Consider the following 21,718-nt stretch of genomic DNA (forward strand, 5'->3'; position numbering starts at 1 on the left):
GCCACACAGGGAGTATTTTATGGCGTATTACGGGGACACTGAACCTGGCCACACAGGGAGTATTTTATGGCGTATTACGGGGACACTGAACCTGGCCACGCTGGGAGTATTTTATGGCATATTACGGGGACACTGAATGTGGCCACGCAGGGAGTATTTTATGGTGTATTACAGGGACACTGAACCTGGCCACGCAGGGAGTATTTTATGGCGTATTACAGGGACACTGAACCTGGCCACTCGGAGTATTTTATGGCGTATTACGGGGACACTGAACCTGGCCACACTGGGAGTATTTTATGGCGTATTATGGGGGAGTATTTTATGGCGTATTACAGGGACACTGAACCTGGCCACGCTGGGAGTATTTTATGGCGTATTACGGGGACACTGAACCTGGCCACACAGGGAGTATTTTATGGCGTATTACAGGGACACTGAACCTGGCCACTCGGAGTATTTTATGGCGTATTACAGGGACACTGAACCTGGCCACACTGGGAGTATTTTATGGCGTATTACGGGGACACTGAACCTGGCCACACTGGGAGTATTTTATGGCGTATTACGGGGACACTGAACCTGGCCACGCTGGGAGTATTTTATGACATATTATGAGGACACTGAACCTGGCCACACAGGGAGTATTTTATGGCGTATTACATGGACACTGAACCTGGCCACACTGGGAGTATTTTATGGCGTATTATGGGGACACTGAACCTGGCCACGCTGGGAGTATTTTATGGCGTATTACGGGGACACTGAACCTGGCCACGCTGGGAGTATTTTATGGCATATTACGGGGACACTGAATGTGGCCACGCAGGGAGTATTTTATGGCGTATTACGGGGACACTGAACCTGGCCACGCAGGGAGAATTTTATGGCGTATTACGGGGACACTGAACCTGGCCACACAGGGAGTATTTTATGGTGTATTACAGGGACACTGAACCTGGCCACACAGGGAGTATTTTATGTCGTATTACGGGGACACTGAACCTGGCCACGCAGGGAGTATTTTATGGCGTATTACAGGGACACTGAACCTGGCCACACAGGGAGTATTTTATGGCGTATTATGGGGAGTATTTTATGGCGTATTACAGGGACACTGAACCTGGCCACGCTGGGAGTATTTTATGGCGTATTACGGGGACACTGAACCTGGCCACACAGGGAGTATTTTATGGCGTATTACAGGGACACTGAACCTGGCCACTCGGAGTATTTTATGGCGTATTACGGGGACACTGAACCTGGCCACTCGGAGTATTTTATGGCGTATTACAGGGACACTGAACCTGGCCACACTGGGAGTATTTTATGGCGTATTACGGGGACACTGAACCTGGCCACACTGGGAGTATTTTATGTCGTATTACGGGGACACTGAACCTGGCCACGCTGGGAGTATTTTATGGCATATTATGAGGACACTGAACCTGGCCACACAGGGAGTATTTTATGGCGTATTACATGGACACTGAACCTGGCCACACTGGGAGTATTTTATGGCGTATTACGGGGACACTGAACCTGGCCACGCTGGGAGTATTTTATGGCGTATTACGGGGACACTGAACCTGGCCACGCTGGGAGTATTTTATGGCATATTACGGGGACACTGAATGTGGCCACGCAGGGAGTATTTTATGGCGTATTACGGGGACACTGAACCTGGCCACGCAGGGAAAATTTTATGGCGTATTACGGGGACACTGAACCTGGCCACACAGGGAGTATTTTATGGTGTATTACAGGGACACTGAACCTGGCCACACAGGGAGTATTTTATGTCGTATTACGGGGACACTGAACCTGGCCACGCAGGGAGTATTTTATGGCGTATTACAGGGACACTGAACCTGGCCACGCAGGGAGTATTTTATGGCGTATTATGGGGGAGTATTTTATGGCGTATTACAGGGACACTGAACCTGGCCACGCTGGGAGTATTTTATGGCGTATTACAGGGACACTGAACCTGGCCACGCTGGGAGTATTTTATGGCGTATTACGGGGACACTGAACCTAGCCACTCGGAGTATTTTATGGCGTATTACAGGGACACTGAACCTGGCCACACTGGGAGTATTTTATGGCGTATTACGGGGACACTGAACCTGGCCACACTGGGAGTATTTTATGGCGTATTACGAGGACACTGAACCTGGCCACGCTGGGAGTATTTTATGGCATATTATGAGGACACTGAACCTGGCCACACAGGGAGTATTTTATGGCGTATTACATGGACACTGAACCTGGCCACACTGGGAGTATTTTATGGCGTATTACGGGGACACTGAACCTGGCCACGCTGGGAGTATTTTATGGCGTATTACGGGGACACTGAACCTGGCCACGCAGGGAGAATTTTATGGCGTATTACGGGGACACTGAACCTGGCCACATAGGGAGTATTTTATGGTGTATTACAGGGACACTGAACCTGGCCACACAGGGAGTATTTTATGTCGTATTACGGGGACACTGAACCTGGCCACGCAGGGAGTATTTTATGGCGTATTACAGGGACACTGAACCTGGCCACGCAGGGAGTATTTTATGGCGTATTACGGGGACACTGAACCTGGCAACACAGGGAGTATTTTATGGCATATTATGGGGGCACTGAACCTGTCCACGCTGGGAGTATTTTACGGCGTATTACGGGGACACTGAACCAGGCCACATAGGGAGTATTTTATGGCGTATTACGGGGACACTGAACCTGGCCACACTGGGAGTATTTTATGGCGTATTACGGGGACACTGAACCTGGCCACACAGGGAGTATTTTATGGCATGTTATGGGGACACTGAAGCTGGCCACGCTGGGAGTATTTTACGGCGTATTACGGGGACAATGAACCTGGCCACACAGGGAGTATTTTATGGCGTATTACGGGGACACTGAACCTGGCCACGCTGGGAGTATTTTATGGCATATTACGGGGACACTGAATGTGGCCACGCAGGGAGTATGTTATGGCATATTACGGGGACACTGAACCTGGCCACACAGGGAGTATTTTATGGAGTATTACGGGGAAACTGAATGTGGCCACACAGGGAGTATTTTATGGTGTATTACAGGGACACTGAACCTGGCCACGCAGGGAGTATTTTATGGCGTATTACATGGACACTGAATGTGGCCATGCAGGGAGTATTTTATGGCGTATTACGGGGACACTGAACCTGGCCACACAGGGAGTATTTTATGGCGTATTACAGGGACACAGAATCTGGCCACGCAGGGAGTTTTTTATGGCGTATTACAGGGACACTGAACCTGGCCACACAGGGAGTATTTTTGGCGTATTACGGGGACACTGAACCTGGCCACGCAGGGAGTATTTTATGGCATATTATGAGGACACTGAACCTGGCCACGCAGGGAGTATTTTATGGCGTATTACAGGGACACTGAACCTGGCCACACAGGGAGTATTTTATGGCATATTATGGGGGCACTGAACCTGGCCACACTGGGAGTATTTTATGGCGTATTACGGGGACACTGAACCTGGCCATGCTGGGAGTATTTTATGGCATATTACGGGGACACTGAATCTGGCCACGCTGGGAGTATTTTATGGCATATTACGGGGACACTGAATGTGGCCACGCAGGGAGTATGTTATGGCATATTACGGGGAAACTGAATGTGACCACACAGGGAGTATTTTATGGTGTATTACAGGGACACTGAACCTGGCCACGCTGGGAGTATTTTATGGCATATTACGGGGACACTGAATGTGGCCACGCAGGGAGTATTTTATGGTGTATTACAGGGACACTGAACCTGGCCACACAGGGAGTATTTTATGGCATATTACAGGGACACTGAACCTGGCCACGCAGGGAGTATTTTTTGGCATATTACAGGGACATTGAACCTGGCCACGCAGGGAGTATTTTATGGCATATTATGAGGACACTGAACCTGGCCACACAGGGAGTATTTTATGGCGTATTACGGGGACACTGAACCTGGCCACGCAGGGAGTATTTTATGGCGTATTACGGGTACACTGAACCTGGCCACGCAGGGAGTATTTTATGGCGTATTACGGGGACACTGAACCTGGCCACGCAGGGAGTATTTTATGGCGTATTACGGGTACACTGAACCTGGCCACGCAGGGAGTATTTTATGGCGTATTACGGGGACACTGAACCTGGCCTCAAAGGGAGTATTTTATGGCGTATTACAGGAACACAGAATCTGGCCACGCAGGGAGTTTTTTATGGCGTATTACAGGGACACTGAACCTGGCCACACAGGGAGTATTTTATGGCATATTATGAGGACACTGAACCTGGCCACGCAGGGAGTATTTTATGGCGTATTACAGGGACACTGAACCTGGCCACACAGGGAGTATTTTATGGCATATTATGGGGGCACTGAACCTGTCCACGCTGGGAGTATTTTACGGCGTATTACGGGGACACTGAACCTGGCCACACAGGGAGTATTTTATGGCGTATTACATGGACACTGAACCTGGCCACACTGGGAGTATTTTATGGCGTATTACGGGGACACTGAACCTGGCCATGCTGGGAGTATTTTATGGCATATTACGGGGACGCTGAATGTGGCCACGCAGGGAGTATTTTATGGCGTATTACGGGGACACTGAACCTGGCCATGCAGGGAGAATTTGATGGCGTATTACGGGGACACTGAACCTGGCCACACAGGGAGTATTTTATGGCGTATTACGGGGACACTGAACCTGGCCACGCTGGGAGTATTTTATGGCATATTACGGGGACACTGAATGTGGCCACGCAGGGAGTATTTTATGGTGTATTACAGGGACACTGAACCTGGCCACACAGGGAGTATTTTATGGCATATTACAGGGACACTGAACCTGGCCACGCAGGGAGTATTTTATGGCATATTACAGGGACACTGAACCTGGCCACACTGGGAGTATTTTATGGCATATTATGAGGACACGGAACCTGGCCACACAGGGAGTATTTTATGGCGTATTACGGGGACACTGAACCTGGCCACGCAGGGAGTATTTTATGGCGTATTACGGGTACACTGAACCTGGCCACGCAGGGAGTATTTTATGGCGTATTACGGGGACACTGAACCTGGCCACGCAGGGAGTATTTTATGGCGTATTACGGGGACACTGAACCTGGCCACGCAGGGAATATTTTATGGCATATTACAGGGACACTGAACCTGGCCACGCAGGGAGTATTTTATGGCATATTATGAGGACACTGAAACTGGCCACACAGGGAGTATTTTATGGCGTATTACGGGGACACTGAACCTGGCCACGCAGGGAGTATTTTATGGCGTATTACGGGTACACTGAACCTGGCCACGCAGGGAGTATTTTATGGCGTATTACGGGGACACTGAACCTGGCCACACAGGGAGTATTTTATGGCGTATTACAGGAACACAGAATCTGGCCACGCAGGGAGTTTTTTATGGCGTATTACAGGGACACTGAACCTGGCCACACAGGGAGTATTTTTGGCGTATTACGGGGACACTGAACCTGGCCACGCAGGGAGTATTTTATGGCATATTATGAGGACACTGAACCTGGCCACGCAGGGAGTATTTTATGGCGTATTACAGGGACACTGAACCTGGCCACACAGGGAGTATTTTATGGCATATTATGGGGGCACTGAACCTGTCCACGCTGGGAGTATTTTACGGCGTATTACGGGGACACTGAACCTGGCCACACAGGGAGTATTTTATGGCGTATTACATGGACACTGAACCTGGCCACACTGGGAGTATTTTATGGCGTATTACGGGGACACTGAACCTGGCCATGCTGGGAGTATTTTATGGCATATTACGGGGACGCTGAATGTGGCCACGCAGGGAGTATTTTATGGCGTATTACGGGGACACTGAACCTGGCCATGCAGGGAGAATTTGATGGCGTATTACGGGGACACTGAACCTGGCCACACAGGGAGTATTTTATGGCGTATTACGGGGACACTGAACCTGGCCACGCTGGGAGTATTTTATGGCATATTACGGGGACACTGAATGTGGCCACGCAGGGAGTATTTTATGGTGTATTACAGGGACACTGAACCTGGCCACACAGGGAGTATTTTATGGCATATTACAGGGACACTTAACCTGGCCACGCAGGGAGTATTTTATGGCATATTACAGGGACACTGAACCTGGCCACGCAGGGAGTATTTTATGGCATATTATGAGGACACTGAACCTGGCCACACAGGGAGTATTTTATGGCGTATTACGGGGACACTGAACCTGGCCACGCAGGGAGTATTTTATGGCGTATTACGGGTACACTGAACCTGGCCACGCAGGGAGTATTTTATGGCGTATTACGGGGACACTGAACCTGGCCACGCAGGGAGTATTTTATGGCGTATTATGGGGACACTGAACCTGGCCACACAGGGAGTATTTTATGGCGTATTACAGGGACACAGAATCTGGCCACGCAGGGAGTTTTTTATGGCGTATTACAGGGACACTGAACCTGGCCACACAGGGAGTATTTTTGGCGTATTACGGGGACACTGAACCTGGCCACGCAGGGAGTATTTTATGGCATATTATGAGGACACTGAACCTGGCCACGCAGGGAGTATTTTATGGCGTATTACAGGGACACTGAACCTGGCCACACAGGGAGTATTTTATGGCATATTATAGGTGCACTGAACCTGTCCACGCTGGGAGTATTTTACGGCGTATTACGGGGACACTGAACCTGGCCACACAGGGAGTATTTTATGGCGTATTACATGGACACTGAACCTGGCCACACTGGGAGTATTTTATGGCGTATTACGGGGACACTGAACCTGGCCATGCTGGGAGTATTTTATGGCATATTACGGGGACGCTGAATGTGGCCACGCAGGGAGTATTTTATGGCGTATTACGGGGACACTGAACCTGGCCACACAGGGAGTATTTTATGGCATATTACAGGGACACTGAACCTGGCCACGCAGGGAGTATTTTATGGCATATTACAGGGACACTGAACCTGGCCACGCAGGGAGTTTTTTATGGCATATTATGAGGACACTGAACCTGGCCACACAGGGAGTATTTTATGGCATATTATGGGGGCACTGAACCTGTCCACGCTGGGAGTATTTTATGGCGTATTACGGGGACACTGAACCTGGCCACGCAGGGAGTATTTTATGGCGTATTACGGGGACACTGAACCTGGCCACGCAGGGAGTATTTTATGGCATGTTATGGGGACACTGAAGCTGGCCACGCTGGGAGTATTTTACGGCGTATTACGGGGACACTGAACCTGGCCACACAGGGAGTATTTTATGGCGTATTACGGGGACACTGAACCTGGCCACGCTGGGAGTATTTTATGGCATATTACGGGGACACTGAATGTGGCCACGCAGGGAGTATGTTATGGCATATTACGGGGACACTGAACCTGGCCACACAGGGAGTATTTTATGGAGTATTACGGGGAAACTGAATGTGGCCACACAGGGAGTATTTTATGGTGTATTACAGGGACACTGAACCTGGCCACGCAGGGAGTATTTTATGGCGTATTACAGGGACACTGAATGTGGCCATGCAGGGAGTATTTTATGGCGTATTACGGGGACACTGAACCTGGCCACTCAGGGAGTATTTTATGGCGTATTACAGGGACACTGAACCTGGTCACACAGGGAGTATTTTATGGCGTATTACGGGGACACTGAAGCTGGCCACGCTGGGACAATTTTATAGCATATTATGAGGACACTGAACCTGGCCACGCTGGGAGTATTTTATGGCGTATTACGGGGACACTGAACCTGGCCACGCTAGGAGTATTTTATGGCGTATTACGGGGACACTGAAACTGGCCACACAGGGAGTATTTTATGGCGTATTACATGGACACTGAATGTGGCCACGCAGGGAGTATTTTATGGCGTATTACGGGGACACTGAACCTGGCCACACAAGGCGTATTTGATGGCGTATTACTGGGACACTGAACCTGGCCACGCAGGGAGTTTTTTTATGGCGTATTACATGGACACTGAACCTGGCCACGCAGGGAGTATTTTATGGCGTATTATGGGGACACTGAACCTGGCCACGCAGGGAGTTTTTTATGGCGTATTATGGGGACACTGAACCTGGCCACGCAGGGAGTATTTTATGGCGTATTACGGGGACACTGAACATGGACACACAGGGAGTATTTTATGGCATGTTACGGGGACACTGAACCTGGCCATGCAGGGAGTATTTTATGGCGTATTACATGGACACTGAATGTGGCCACACAGGGAGTATTTTATGGCGTATTACGGGGACACTGAACCTGGCCACACAGGGAGTATTTTATGGTGTATTACGGGGACACTGAACCTGGCCACGCTGGGAGTATTTTATGGCATATTACGGGGACACTGAATGTGGCCACGCAGGGAGTATTTTATGGCGTATTACGGGGACACTGAGCCTGGCCACACAAGGAGTATTTGATGGCGTATTACTGGGACACTGAACCTGGCCACGCAGGGAGTTTTTTTATGGCGTATTACATGGACACTGAACCTGGCCACGCAGGGAGTATTTTATGGCGTATTACGGGGACACTGAACCTGGCCACGCAGGGAGTATTTTATGGCGTATTATGGGGACACTGAACCTGGCCACGCAGGGAGTATTTTATGGCGTATTACGGGGACACTGAACATGGCCACACAGGGAGTATTTTATGGCATGTTACGGGGACACTGAACCTGGCCACGCAGGGAGTATTTTATGGCGTATTACGGGGACACTGAACCTGGCCACGCAGGGAGTATTGTATGGCGTATTACAGGGACACTGAACCTGGCCACACAGGGAGTATTTTATGGCATGTTACGGGGACACTGAAGCTGGCCACGCAGGGAGTATTTTATGGCGTATTACGGGGGCACTGAACCTGCCCACACAGAAAGTATTTTATGGCGTATTACGGGGAAACTGAACCTGGCCACGCTGGGAGTATTTTATGGCGTATTACGAGGACACTGAACCTGGCCATGCTGGGAGTATTTTATGGCATATTACGGGGACACTGAATCTGGCCACGCTGGGAGTATTTTATGGCATATTACGGGGGCACTGAACCTGGCCACACGGGGAGTATTTTAGGGCGTATTTACGGGGACACTGAACCTGGCCACACAGGGAGTATTTTATGGCGTATTTACGGGGACACTGAACCTGGCCACACTTTATTATTGATGGATTTGATTTAATATTCTAGGTTTTAACTCCCTCCAGCCCAAATCAGTGTATATGCATTTATTTGCCATGAGCACAGGGTGAAAGAATACTCGCTGCAAGAATTCCCACCTGTTTGAATTATAATACATACACACCCTGCCGGTGAATTATAATATATACCCACCTGTCTGAATTATAATACATACCCACCCTGCTGGTTAATTATAATATATACCCACCCTGCCGGGGAATTATAATATATACCCACCCTGCCGGGGAATTATAATATATACCCACCCTGCCGGTTAATTATAATATATATACCCACCTGTCTGAATTATAATACATACCCACCCTGCCAGGGAATTATAATACATACCCACCCTGCCGGTGAATTATAATACATACTCACCCTACCGGTGAATTATAATACATACCCACCCTGCCGGTGAATTATAATATATACCCACCCTGCCGGTGAATTATAATACATACCCACCCTGCCGATGAATTATAATACCTAACCACCCTGACAGGCAGAAGTTATAAGAAATGCCCACTCCGGTAAAAAGTGTAATAGATGAAATGACCACCCTGGCTTGCAGGGATTATTAGAATTGCCCACCCTGGCTTGCAGGGATTATGCGAATTGCCCACCCTGGTTTACAATAATTATGAGAATTGCCCACCCTGGCATGCAGGAATTATAAGAATTGCCCACCCTGGCATGCAGGAATTATGAGAATTGCCCACCCTGGCATGCAGGGATTATGAGAATTGCCCACCATGGCTTGCAGGAATTATGAGAATTGCCTACCCTGGCATGCAGGGATTATTAGAATTGCCCACCCTAGTTTGCAGGAATTAGGAGAATTGCCTACCCTGGCATGCAGGGATTATTAGAATTGCCCACGCTGGCTTGCAGGGATTATAAGAATTGCCCACCCTGATTTGCAGGGATTATTACAATGGCCCACCCTAGCTTTCAGGGATTATAAGAATTGCCCACCCTGCCTTGGAGGGATTATTAGAATCGCCCACCCTGTCTTGCAAGGATTATTAGAATTGTCCACCCTGGTTTGCAGGGATTATTAGAATTGCCAACCCTGCCTTGCAGGGATTATTAGAATTGCCCATCCTGTTTTGCAGGGATTATTAGAATTGCCCACCCTGATTTGCAGGGATTATTAGAATTGCCCACCCTGATTTGCAGGGATTATTAGAATTGCCCACCTTGATTTGCAGGGATTATTAGAATTGCCCACCCTGCTTTAGAGGGATTATTAGAATTGCCTACCTTGCTTTGCAGGGATTATTAGAATTGCCCACCCTGGTTTGCAGGGATTATTAGAATTGCCCACCCTGGTTTGCAGGGATTATTAGAATTGCCCACCCTGCCTTGCAGGGATTATTAGAATTGCCCACCCTGATTTGCAGGGATTATTAGAATTGCCCACCCTGCCTTACAGGGATTATAAGAACTGCCCACCCTGCCTTGCAGGGATTATTAGAATTGCCCACCCTGATTTGCAGGGATTATTAGAATTGCCCACCCTGATTTGCAGGGATTATTAGAATTGCCCACCCTGCCTTGCAGGGATTATTAGAATTGCCCATCCTGATTTGCAGGGATTATTAGAATTGCCCACCGTGGTTTAGAGGGATTATTAGAATTGCCCACCCTGATTTGCAGGGATTATTAGAATTGCCCCCCCCCCTGATTTGCAGGGATTATTAGAATTGCCCACCCTGGTTTGCAGGGATTATAAGAATTGCCCACCCTGGTTTGCAGGGATTATTAGAATTGCCCACCTTGATTTGCAGGGATTATTAGAATTGCCCACCCTGATTTGCAGGGATTATTAGAATTGCCCCCCCCCCTGATTTGCAGGGATTATTAGAATTGCCCACCCTGGTTTGCAGGGATTATAAGAATTGCCCACCCTGGTTTGCAGGGATTATTAGAATTGCCCACCTTGATTTGCAGGGATTATTAGAATTGCCCACCCTGATTTGCAGGGATTATTAGAATTGCCCACCTTGATTTGCAGGGATTATTAGAATTGCCCACCCTGCCTTGTAGGGATTATTAGAACTGCCCACCCTGGTTTGCAGGGTTTATTAGAACTGCCCACCCTGCCTTGCAGGGATTATTAGAATTGCCCACCCTGCCTTGCAGGGATTATTAGAATTGCCCACCCTGGTTTGCAGGGATTATTAGAATTGCCCACCCTGCCTTGCAGGGATTATTAGAATTGCCCACCTTGATTTGCAGGGATTATTAGAATTGCCCACCCTGATTTGCAGGGATTATTAGAATTGCCCACCTTGATTTGCAGGGATTATTAGAATTGCCCACCCTGGTTTGCAGGGATTATTAGAATTGCCCACCCTGGTTTACAGGGATTATTAGAATTGCCCACCCTGCCTTACAGGGATTATAAGAACTGCCCACCCTGCCTTGCAGGGATTATTAGAATTGCCCACCCTGATTTGCAGGGATTATTAGAATTGCCCACCCTGATTTGCAGGGATTATTAGAATTGCCCATCCTGATTTGCAGGGATTATTAGAATTGCCCACCGTGGTTTAGAGGGATTATTAGAATTGCCCACCCTGATTTGCAGGGATTATTAGAATTGCCCCCCCCCCCCCTGATTTGCAGGGATTATTAGAATTGCCCACCCTGGTTTGCAGGGATTATAAGAATTGCCCACCCTGGTTTGCAGGGATTATTAGAATTGGCCACCTTGATTTGCAGGGATTATTAGAATTGCCCACCCTGGTTTACAGGGATTATTATAATTGCCCACCCTGGTTTGCAGGGGTTATTAGAATTGCCCACCCTGCCTTGCAGGGATTATTAGAATTGCCCACCCTGGTTTGCAGGGATTATTAGAATTGCCCACCCTGCCTTGCAGGGATTATTAGAATTGCCCACCTTGATTTGCAGGGATTATTAGAATTGCCCACCCTGATTTGCAGGGATTATTAGAATTGCCCACCTTGATTTGCAGGGATTATTAGAATTATCCACCCTGCCTTGTAGGGATTATTAGAACTGCCCACCCTGGTTTGCAGGGTTTATTAGAACTGCCCACCCTGCCTTGCAGGGATTATTAGAATTGACCACCCTGCCTTGCAGGGATTATTAGAATTGCCCACCCTGGTTTGCAGGGATTATTAGAATTGCCCACCCTGCCTTGCAGGGATTATTAGAATTGCCCACCTTGATTTGCAGGGATTATTAGAATTGCCCACCCTGATTTGCAGGGATTATTAGAATTGCCCACCTTGATTTGCAGGGATTATTAGAATTGCCCACCCTGGTTTGCAGGGATTATTAGAATTGCCCACCCTGGTTTGCAGGGATTATTAGAATTTCCCACCCTGGTTTGCAGGGATTATTAGAATTGCCCACCCTGCCTTGTAGGGATTATTAGAACTGCCCACCCTGGTTTGCAGGGTTTATTAGAACTGCCCACCCTGCCTTGCAGGGATTATTAGAATTGCCCACCCTGCCTTGCAGGGATTATTAGAATTGCCCACCCTGGTTTGCAGGGATTATTAGAATTGCCCACCCTGCCTTGCAGGGATTATTAGAATTGCCCACCTTGATTTGCAGGGATTATTAGAATTGCCCACCCTGATTTGCAGGGATTATTAGAATTGCCCACCTTGATTTGCAGGGATTATTAGAATTGCCCACCCTGGTTTGCAGGGATTATTAGAATTGCCCACCCTGGTTTGCAGGGATTATTAGAATTTCCCACCCTGGTTTGCAGGGTATTAGAATTGCCCACCCTGATTTGCAGGGATTATTAGAATTGCCCACCCTGATTTGCAGGGATTATTAGAATTGCCCACCCTGATTTGCAGGGATTATTAGAATTGCCCACCCTGATTTGCAGGGATTATTAGAATTGCCCACCCTGATTTGCAGGGATTATTAGAATTGCCCACCCTGGTTTGCAGGGATTATTAGAATTTCCCACCCTGATTTGCAGGGATTATTAGAATTGCCCACCCTGCCTTGTAGGGATTATTAGAACTGCCCACCCTGGTTTGCAGGGTTTATTAGAACTGCCCACCCTGCCTTGCAGGGATTATTAGAATTGCCCACCCTGCCTTGCAGGGATTATTAGAATTGCCCACCCTGGTTTGCAGGGATTATTAGAATTGCCCACCCTGCCTTGCAGGGATTATTAGAATTGCCCACCTTGATTTGCAGGGATTATTAGAATTGCCCACCCTGATTTGCAGGGATTATTAGAATTGCCCACCTTGATTTGCAGGGATTATTAGAATTGCCCACCCTGGTTTGCAGGGATTATTAGAATTGCCCACCCTGGTTTGCAGGGATTATTAGAATTTCCCACCCTGGTTTGCAGGGATTATTAGAATTGCCCACCCTGATTTGCAGGGATTATTAGAATTGCCCACCCTGATTTGCAGGGATTATTAGAATTGCCCACCCTGATTTGCAGGGATTATTAGAATTGCCCACCCTGCCTTGCAGGGATTATTAGAATTGCCCACCCTGATTTGCAGGGATTATTAGAATTGCCCACCCTGATTTGCAGGGATTATTAGAATTGCCCACCCTGATTTGCAGGGATTATTAGAATTGCCCACCCTGGTTTGCAGGGATTATTAGAATTTCCCACCCTGATTTGCAGGGATTATTAGAATTGCCCACCCTGATTTGCAGGGATTATTAGAATTGCCCATCCTGATTTGCAGGGATTATTAGAATTGCCCACCCTGCCTTGCAGGGATTATTAGAATTGCCCACCTTGATTTGCAGGGATTATTAGAATTGCCCACCCTGGTTTGCAGGGATTATTAGAATTGCCCACCCTGATTTGCAGGGATTATTAGAATTGCCCACCCTGATTTGCAGGGATTATTAGAATTGCCCACCCTGATTTGCAGGGATTATTAGAATTGCCCACCCTGGTTTGCAGGGATTATTAGAATTGCCCACCCTGATTTGCAGGGATTATTAGAATTGCCCACCCTGATTTGCAGGGATTATTAGAATTGCCCACCCTGGTTTGCAGGGATTATTAGAATTGCCCACCCTGATTTGCAGGGATTATTAGAATTGCCCACCCTGATTTGCAGGGATTATTAGAATTGCCCACCCTGATTTGCAGGGATTATTAGAATTGCCCACCCTGCCTTGCAGGGATTATTAGAACTGCCCACCCTGGTTTGCAGGGTTTATTAGAACTGCCCACCCTGCCTTGCAGGGATTATTAGAATTGCCCACCCTGCCTTGCAGGGATTATTAGAATTGCCCACCCTGGTTTGCAGGGATTATTAGAATTGCCCACCCTGCCTTGCAGGGATTATTAGAATTGCCCACCTTGATTTGCAGGGATTATTAGAATTGCCCACCCTGATTTGCAGGGATTATTAGAATTTCCCACCCTGATTTGCAGGGATTATTAGAATTGCCCACCCTGCCTTGTAGGGATTATTAGAACTGCCCACCCTGGTTTGCAGGGTTTATTAGAACTGCCCACCCTGCCTTGCAGGGATTATTAGAATTGCCCACCCTGCCTTGCAGGGATTATTAGAATTGCCCACCCTGGTTTGCAGGGATTATTAGAATTGCCCACCCTGCCTTGCAGGGATTATTAGAATTGCCCACCTTGATTTGCAGGGATTATTAGAATTGCCCACCTTGATTTGCAGGGATTATTAGAATTGCCCACCCTGGTTTGCAGGGATTATTAGAATTGCCCACCCTGGTTTGCAGGGATTATTAGAATTTCCCACCCTGGTTTGCAGGGATTATTAGAATTGCCCACCCTGATTTGCAGGGATTATTAGAATTGCCCACCCTGATTTGCAGGGATTATTAGAATTGCCCACCCTGATTTGCAGGGATTATTAGAATTGCCCACCCTGCCTTGCAGGGATTATTAGAATTGCCCACCCTGCCTTGCAGGGATTATTAGAATTGCCCACCCTGATTTGCAGGGATTATTAGAATTGCCCACCCTGATTTGCAGGGATTATTAGAATTGCCCACCCTGATTTGCAGGGATTATTAGAATTGCCCACCCTGATTTGCAGGGATTATTAGAATTGCCCACCCTGATTTGCAGGGATTATTAGAATTGCCCACCCTGGTTTGCAGGGATTATTAGAATTGCCCACCCTGATTTGCAGGGATTATTAGAATTGCCCACCCTGATTTGCAGGGATTATTAGAATTGCCCACCCTGGTTTGCAGGGATTATTAGAATTGCCCACCCTGATTTGCAGGGATTATTAGAATTGCCCACCCTGATTTGCAGGGATTATTAGAATTGCCCACCCTGATTTGCAGGGATTATTAGAATTGCCCACCCTGATTTGCAGGGATTATTAGAATTTCCCACCCTGGTTTGCAGGGATTATTAGAATTGCCCACCCTGATTTGCAGGGATTATTAGAATTGCCCACCCTGATTTGCAGGGATTACTAGAATTGCCCACCTTGATTTGCAGGGATTATTAGAATTGCTCACACTTGTAGGGTACAGGGTACAGGGTACTTATACATTATTTGTAGAATTTGGTAACATTTGGGATCTGGAACAGGACAGATAGCTGGGAGCCTGTAAAGAGTTAACCCCCACTGAGTGTCACTATACACAGACTGGCAAGGTATTTATACTCACCTGTGCAGTCCGGGCAGGGTGTGGCCCCTGGCAGGGATGGGGCTCCCGGCAGAGGGAGGGCTGAGCTATTGGCCCTTTAAATAATCACTGTCTCATTGTGTTTGTCAGTCTCAGCAGAGAGACCGGGGATCTGGGACACGAACTGAGTGCACTCACTGAGTGAAGACATCAACAGGTAAGTCAGAGGATACAATGTATATATGGGGAGTCTGAATGTGGGGGGCACAGATTATTAATGGGGGATTCTGAATGCGGGGGGCACAGATTATTAATGGGGGAGTCTGAATGTGGGGGGCACAGATTATTAATGGGGGATTTTGGATTTGGGGCAGCACAGATTATTAGTGGGGGATTTTGGATTTGGGGGAGCACAGATCATAAATGGGGGATTTTGGATTTGGGGGAGCACAGATTATTAGTGGGGGATTTTGGATTTGGGGGAGCATAGATTATAAATGGGGGATTTTGAATGTGGGGAGCACAGATTATTAGTGGGGGATTAGGGGGAGCACAGATTATTAGTGGGTGATTTGGGGGATCACAGATTATTAGTGGGGGATTTTGGATTTGGGGGAGCACGGGTTATTAGTGGGGGATTTTGGATTTGGGGGAGCACGGGTTATTAGTGGGGGATTTTGGATTTGGGGGAGCACGGGTTATTAGTGGGGGATTTTGGATTTGGGGGAGCACGGGTTATTAGTGGGGGATTTTGGATTTGGGGGAGCACGGGTTATTAGTGGGGGATTTTGGATTTGGGGGAGCACGGGTTATTAGTGGGGGATTTTGGATTTGGGGCAGCACGGGTTTTTAATGGGATGATTCTGTGTTATTAGGGTGTGACTGGTTGTGTTTATTATGGGAAGTGAGGTCTGAGTGGCAGTGCTGAGTGACTGCTAAACTGCTTCAGTTTCAAACAGATCTCTATTCGTGCGTATTATGGGCGCTAAGCGACCAGTTATATAACTCTGTGATTCGGAGTTCCATCAGTGGCTCCAAAAAAAAATAAAAAAGATGGTTTGGGGACAGTCACTAAATGTTGATTTTAATCACAGAATTAACCAATAAAAGATAAAAAGGAGGAAGTTTAAAAACTCTATATTCATATATCACATATTTAATAAATGTATAAATACTGGGTAGAAGATAGAAGATGCTCCTATCAGTGTTCTGCAAAGTATATACCGAATATTTATACTATTATTATTTATATTATGTATATATTAAGGAGTACCGAACAGCCGCATTGTCGCACCATTTCCATTTTTTAAAATAGTTTTTTTCCGGAATTGATCGCATGGATGGAACCAGACTCAATATTTTGGGGGTGAATCAGAATTTCCTGCAGTGTACGAGTCTAGTGATCGCTCACACTCAATGCATACAACACGGTGAGCGCTGCCCCAGTCAGTGTATCAGGGATTTATATATAAGACTCCCGCGCTTCGTGAAATCCCCGGTGCTGGTGGTTCTATTTCTGAGATCCATCAAACAGGAGAGATAAAGTTTGTACACCGCACTCCGGTAGGTGCATTCCTCGCTGTGCCAGATAATAGGAATAGTACAATGTAAATCCACCAGAGTACAATGTAAAAATTCCAACATTCCCGAGACTTAACATATCTTCACATTGGGAGGATGCCAGAGTGACCCCAAACGCGTTTCACGTCTATATTTTTATCAACATTGGTATAGGAAATCTACCTGTGATTAAATGTGCATTTTACTCACACGCTCTTCCCATACACTCATAATTACTTCCAAGTCACTCACAATCACGCCCCATACACTCACACTCTCTCCATCCCCATACACTCACACTCACTCCAACCTCACTCACACTCACTCGCAATACACTCATATTCTCTCCATCCCCATACACTCACAATCACTCCAACCTCACTCACACCTCATACACTCACACTCTCTCCATCCCCATTCCCCATACACTCACACTCACTCCAACCTCACTCACACTCACTCCCCATACACTCATATTCTCTCCAGCCCCACTCACCCCTATACACTCACCCTCACTCCCCATACATTATTATGTACCTCACTCACACTCACTCTCGCTCCCCACACATTAACCCTCACTCCCTCAAACCTCGCACCCTGGTTCCCCTCTCCCCAGTTGTCACATTACCTCATTGTTTGATTACTGTCTCAATTAGTCTTCCTCCCACATACACTCAATGTATATCACACTGGGCTGCTCTCCCTCCCTCCCTCTCTCCCTCTACCTGTCTGCCTGGGGGTATTCCTTCTGCCTGCCATTCTCTGTGTACACACACACCGGGTGGGGTTGGGGGTTATTAGAAAGTCAGGTTTAACTGGAATGGGGAGTGATGGGGGTAGGCAGCCACTATGTTTAGATTAACTCTCGAAGTGCCACTCAGTTCATACTCACTCTCTAAGCATCATGGGAAATGTAGTTTGTAAGAGCTGGAGTTTCAGTGTTAGCCAGTGTTGGGATATCTTCTGTACCCCCCATTCACTCACTGTACAATGTGAACCATTATCGCTTTATTCTATAAACCAACTGCATTATATAGTAGTATTGTGTATCACCTCCTGGAACATGGTTGGTAAATCCCTCTATATCGACGAGTTATTCGTTAAGGGTAAATATGGGAATTATTGAATGAAATCTGCTGTATCAGGTCTGGGAACAGAAATGATTTAATAAATAAATGGAGATCCAATCATCGGTCTAATAACAGTCCGATTCACAAAAAACGGCTTTCCCAAATTAGCTGGCGTTTCTGAGCCCAAAGAATGATCAATAATTAGTGAATTAAAAGAGACAGAAATACCAGTGTTGGATAAACAGAGCGCTTATCAAATTCAGCTTTTGTGGTTTAACCCCTTAAGGACCAAACTCCTGGAATAAAAGGGAATCATGACATGTCACACACGTCGTGTCCTTAAGGGGTTAAAATGTGCCATTGTCTTGTCTTTTCCCCGCAGTTCATAATTTAGTTGATATTTTGGGAGACCCCCAGTGTACACAGTTGTGTGTTTGTATTCTCTCCCCTCCAGATAAATATACTGACGGTCTTTATATCACACAGATTATTAAGGGTTAAAGCCGGCAGAATTCTATTCTGTGGACTGATGTACAAAGGTTAGCCAAATGGGGGAATACAGTCTGAACGGACAGATGAATCTATTCCAACTATTGCAGGCAGCACAGAATATATTGCGCAATGTTATGTGTTATGTTGTAATAACGTATGATGTTCTGTGAAGGTGAAAATATTTATAGTGTTCGCTGTGTAATTAGCGAGATGTAGACGGGAGGGAGGTTCCGTCATTTAACCAGAACAAGGACATTCCTGCAAATCCAATCTGACCCGAATCAGGGTTAGTCCTTAGTGAAGGAATTCCTGCCTTGTCCGGGTCATTTGGATGCAAATTAACGAAGTATTGCACGTTCTGCTATTGGACAGACAGAATTATTTTGTGTCCAATTTACACGTACAAACCTGTACCCAGCCCTACATAGAGAATACCCGCCACCCATGGGCACTATGAGGTTCTGTACAAAGAAGTCATTTGTGGCAAAGTTCTCAATTATTATTATTTTATTATTTATATAGCGCCAGCAAATTCCGTAGCGCTGTACAATGGCAGCCAATGGAATGTTCTGCTGATTGCCCCACTTGGTGACATTAATTTCGAGGCGAACAGCTAGGACTTTCCTGCTTGTTATCAGGTGGGAACGACCTTTGGTGGAGGAGCTTGGCAATCACTGTCAGTTTTGTTGCCTAGATTAAGATTAATGCTAAAAGGTTGCGAGGTGGAGATCCTGTTTGACTGTCTGCTGGCACGGATTACAGTAAATTAGGTGCGATTATCGGCTCTGTTGTGGTTACATATTAAGGAATACATACAGATGTCAGCGAATATTCATTAAACTCAATATGTCATCGTAAATCCTCCCCATTCATCCTCTCTAATCTCATCACTTCACAGCCGCAGCTGAACTCAGTGTGGTCCCGCTGAACTCTCCGCAGGGCCTCGGAAGTGGGGGTCATTGAGTGTTACTGTGTGAGCTCCTGGGCTTGTCACTGGCCTGTCTATAAGTGTGTGGTTAGAATGCGGACACCTAGCCCTTCTCACTGCGCAACCCCGGGTACGGTGCCGCAAGGTCCTCGCTCTTAGCAGAATAATAACCAGACCAAAAATCTCTACATCTCCAGGGCAGAGCTGTACAACTTTATTATTATTATTATGATATTTATATTTATAGCTTTATATTACACACACTATCCCCGGCATTATATTACACACAGTAACCCCGGAATTGTACAGCTTTATATTACACACAGTAACCCCGGAATTGTACAGCTTTATATTACACACAGTAACCCCGGCATTGTACAGCTTTATATTACACACAGTAACCCCGACATTGTACAGCTTTATATTACACACAGTAACCCTGGAATTGTACAGCTTTATATTACACACAGTAACCCCGGCATTGTACGGCTTTATATTACACACAGTAACCCCGGCATTGCACAGCTTTATATTACACACAGTAACCCCGACATTGTACAGCTTTATATTACACGCAGTAACCCGGCATTGTACAGCTTTATATTACACACAGTAACCCCGGCATTGTACAGCTTTATATTACACACAGTAACCCCGGCATTGTACAGCTTTATATTACACACAGTAACCCCGGCATTGTACAGCTTTATATTACACACAGTAACCCCGACATTGTACAGCTTTATATTACACACAGTAACCCCGACATTGCACCGCTTTATATTACACACAGTAACCCCGGCATTGCACAGCTTTATATTACACACAGTAACCCGGCATTGTACGGCTTTATATTACACACAGTAACCCCGGCATTGCACAGCTTTATATTACACACAGTAACCCCGGCATTGCACAGCTTTATATTACACACAGTAACCCCGGCATTGCACAGCTTTATATTACACACAGTAACCCCGACATTGCACAGCTTTATATTACACACAGTAACCCCGGCATTGTACGGCTTTATATTACACACAGTAACCCCGACATTGTACAGCTTTATATTACACACAGTAACCCCGGCATTGTACAGCTTTATATTACACACAGTAACCCCGACATTGCACAGCTTTATATTACACACAGTAACCCCGGCATTGTACGGCTTTATATTACACACAGTAACCCCGACATTGTACAGCTTTATATTACACACAGTAACCCCGGCATTGTACAGCTTTATATTACACACAGTAACCCCGACATTGTACAGCTTTATATTACACACAGTAACCCCGGCATTGCACAGCTTTATATTACACACAGTAACCCCGACATTGCACAGCTTTATATTACACACAGTAACCCCGACATTGCACAGCTTTATATTACACACAGTAACCCCGGCATTGTACGGCTTTATATTACACACAGTAACCCTGGCATTGCACAGCTTTATATTACACACAGTAACCCGGCATTGTACGGCTTTATATTACACACAGTAACCCCGGCATTGTACGGCTTTATATTACACACAGTAACCCCGGCATTGTACAGCTTTATATTACACACAGTAACCCGGCATTGTACAGCTTTATATTACACACAGTAACCCCGGCATTGTACGGCTTTATATTACACACAGTAACCCCGGCATTGTACAGCTTTATATTACACACAGTAACCCCGGCATTGTACGGCTTTATATTACACACAGTAACCCCGGCATTGTACAGCTTTATATTACA

The 21,718-nt window shown here is 46.6% G+C and overlaps 1 protein-coding gene across 1 annotated transcript in view; it reads left to right on the forward strand.

Moving 5' to 3' along the window:
* The first annotated feature begins 16,077 nt into the window (after positions 1–16,077).
* The window catches only part of EPPK1 (epiplakin 1), a 46,431-nt gene continuing 40,790 nt past the window's right edge, over positions 16,078–21,718 (forward strand). The window contains exon 1 of the mRNA XM_063450941.1: positions 16,078–16,128. The gene's annotated coding sequence lies outside the window, so the exon portion shown is untranslated. The remainder of the gene's footprint in view (positions 16,129–21,718) is intronic.

The sequence above is a fragment of the Pelobates fuscus genome, chromosome 4 (genome assembly GCF_036172605.1).
Source record: "Pelobates fuscus isolate aPelFus1 chromosome 4, aPelFus1.pri, whole genome shotgun sequence".
Taxonomy (NCBI): Eukaryota; Metazoa; Chordata; class Amphibia; order Anura; family Pelobatidae; genus Pelobates; species Pelobates fuscus.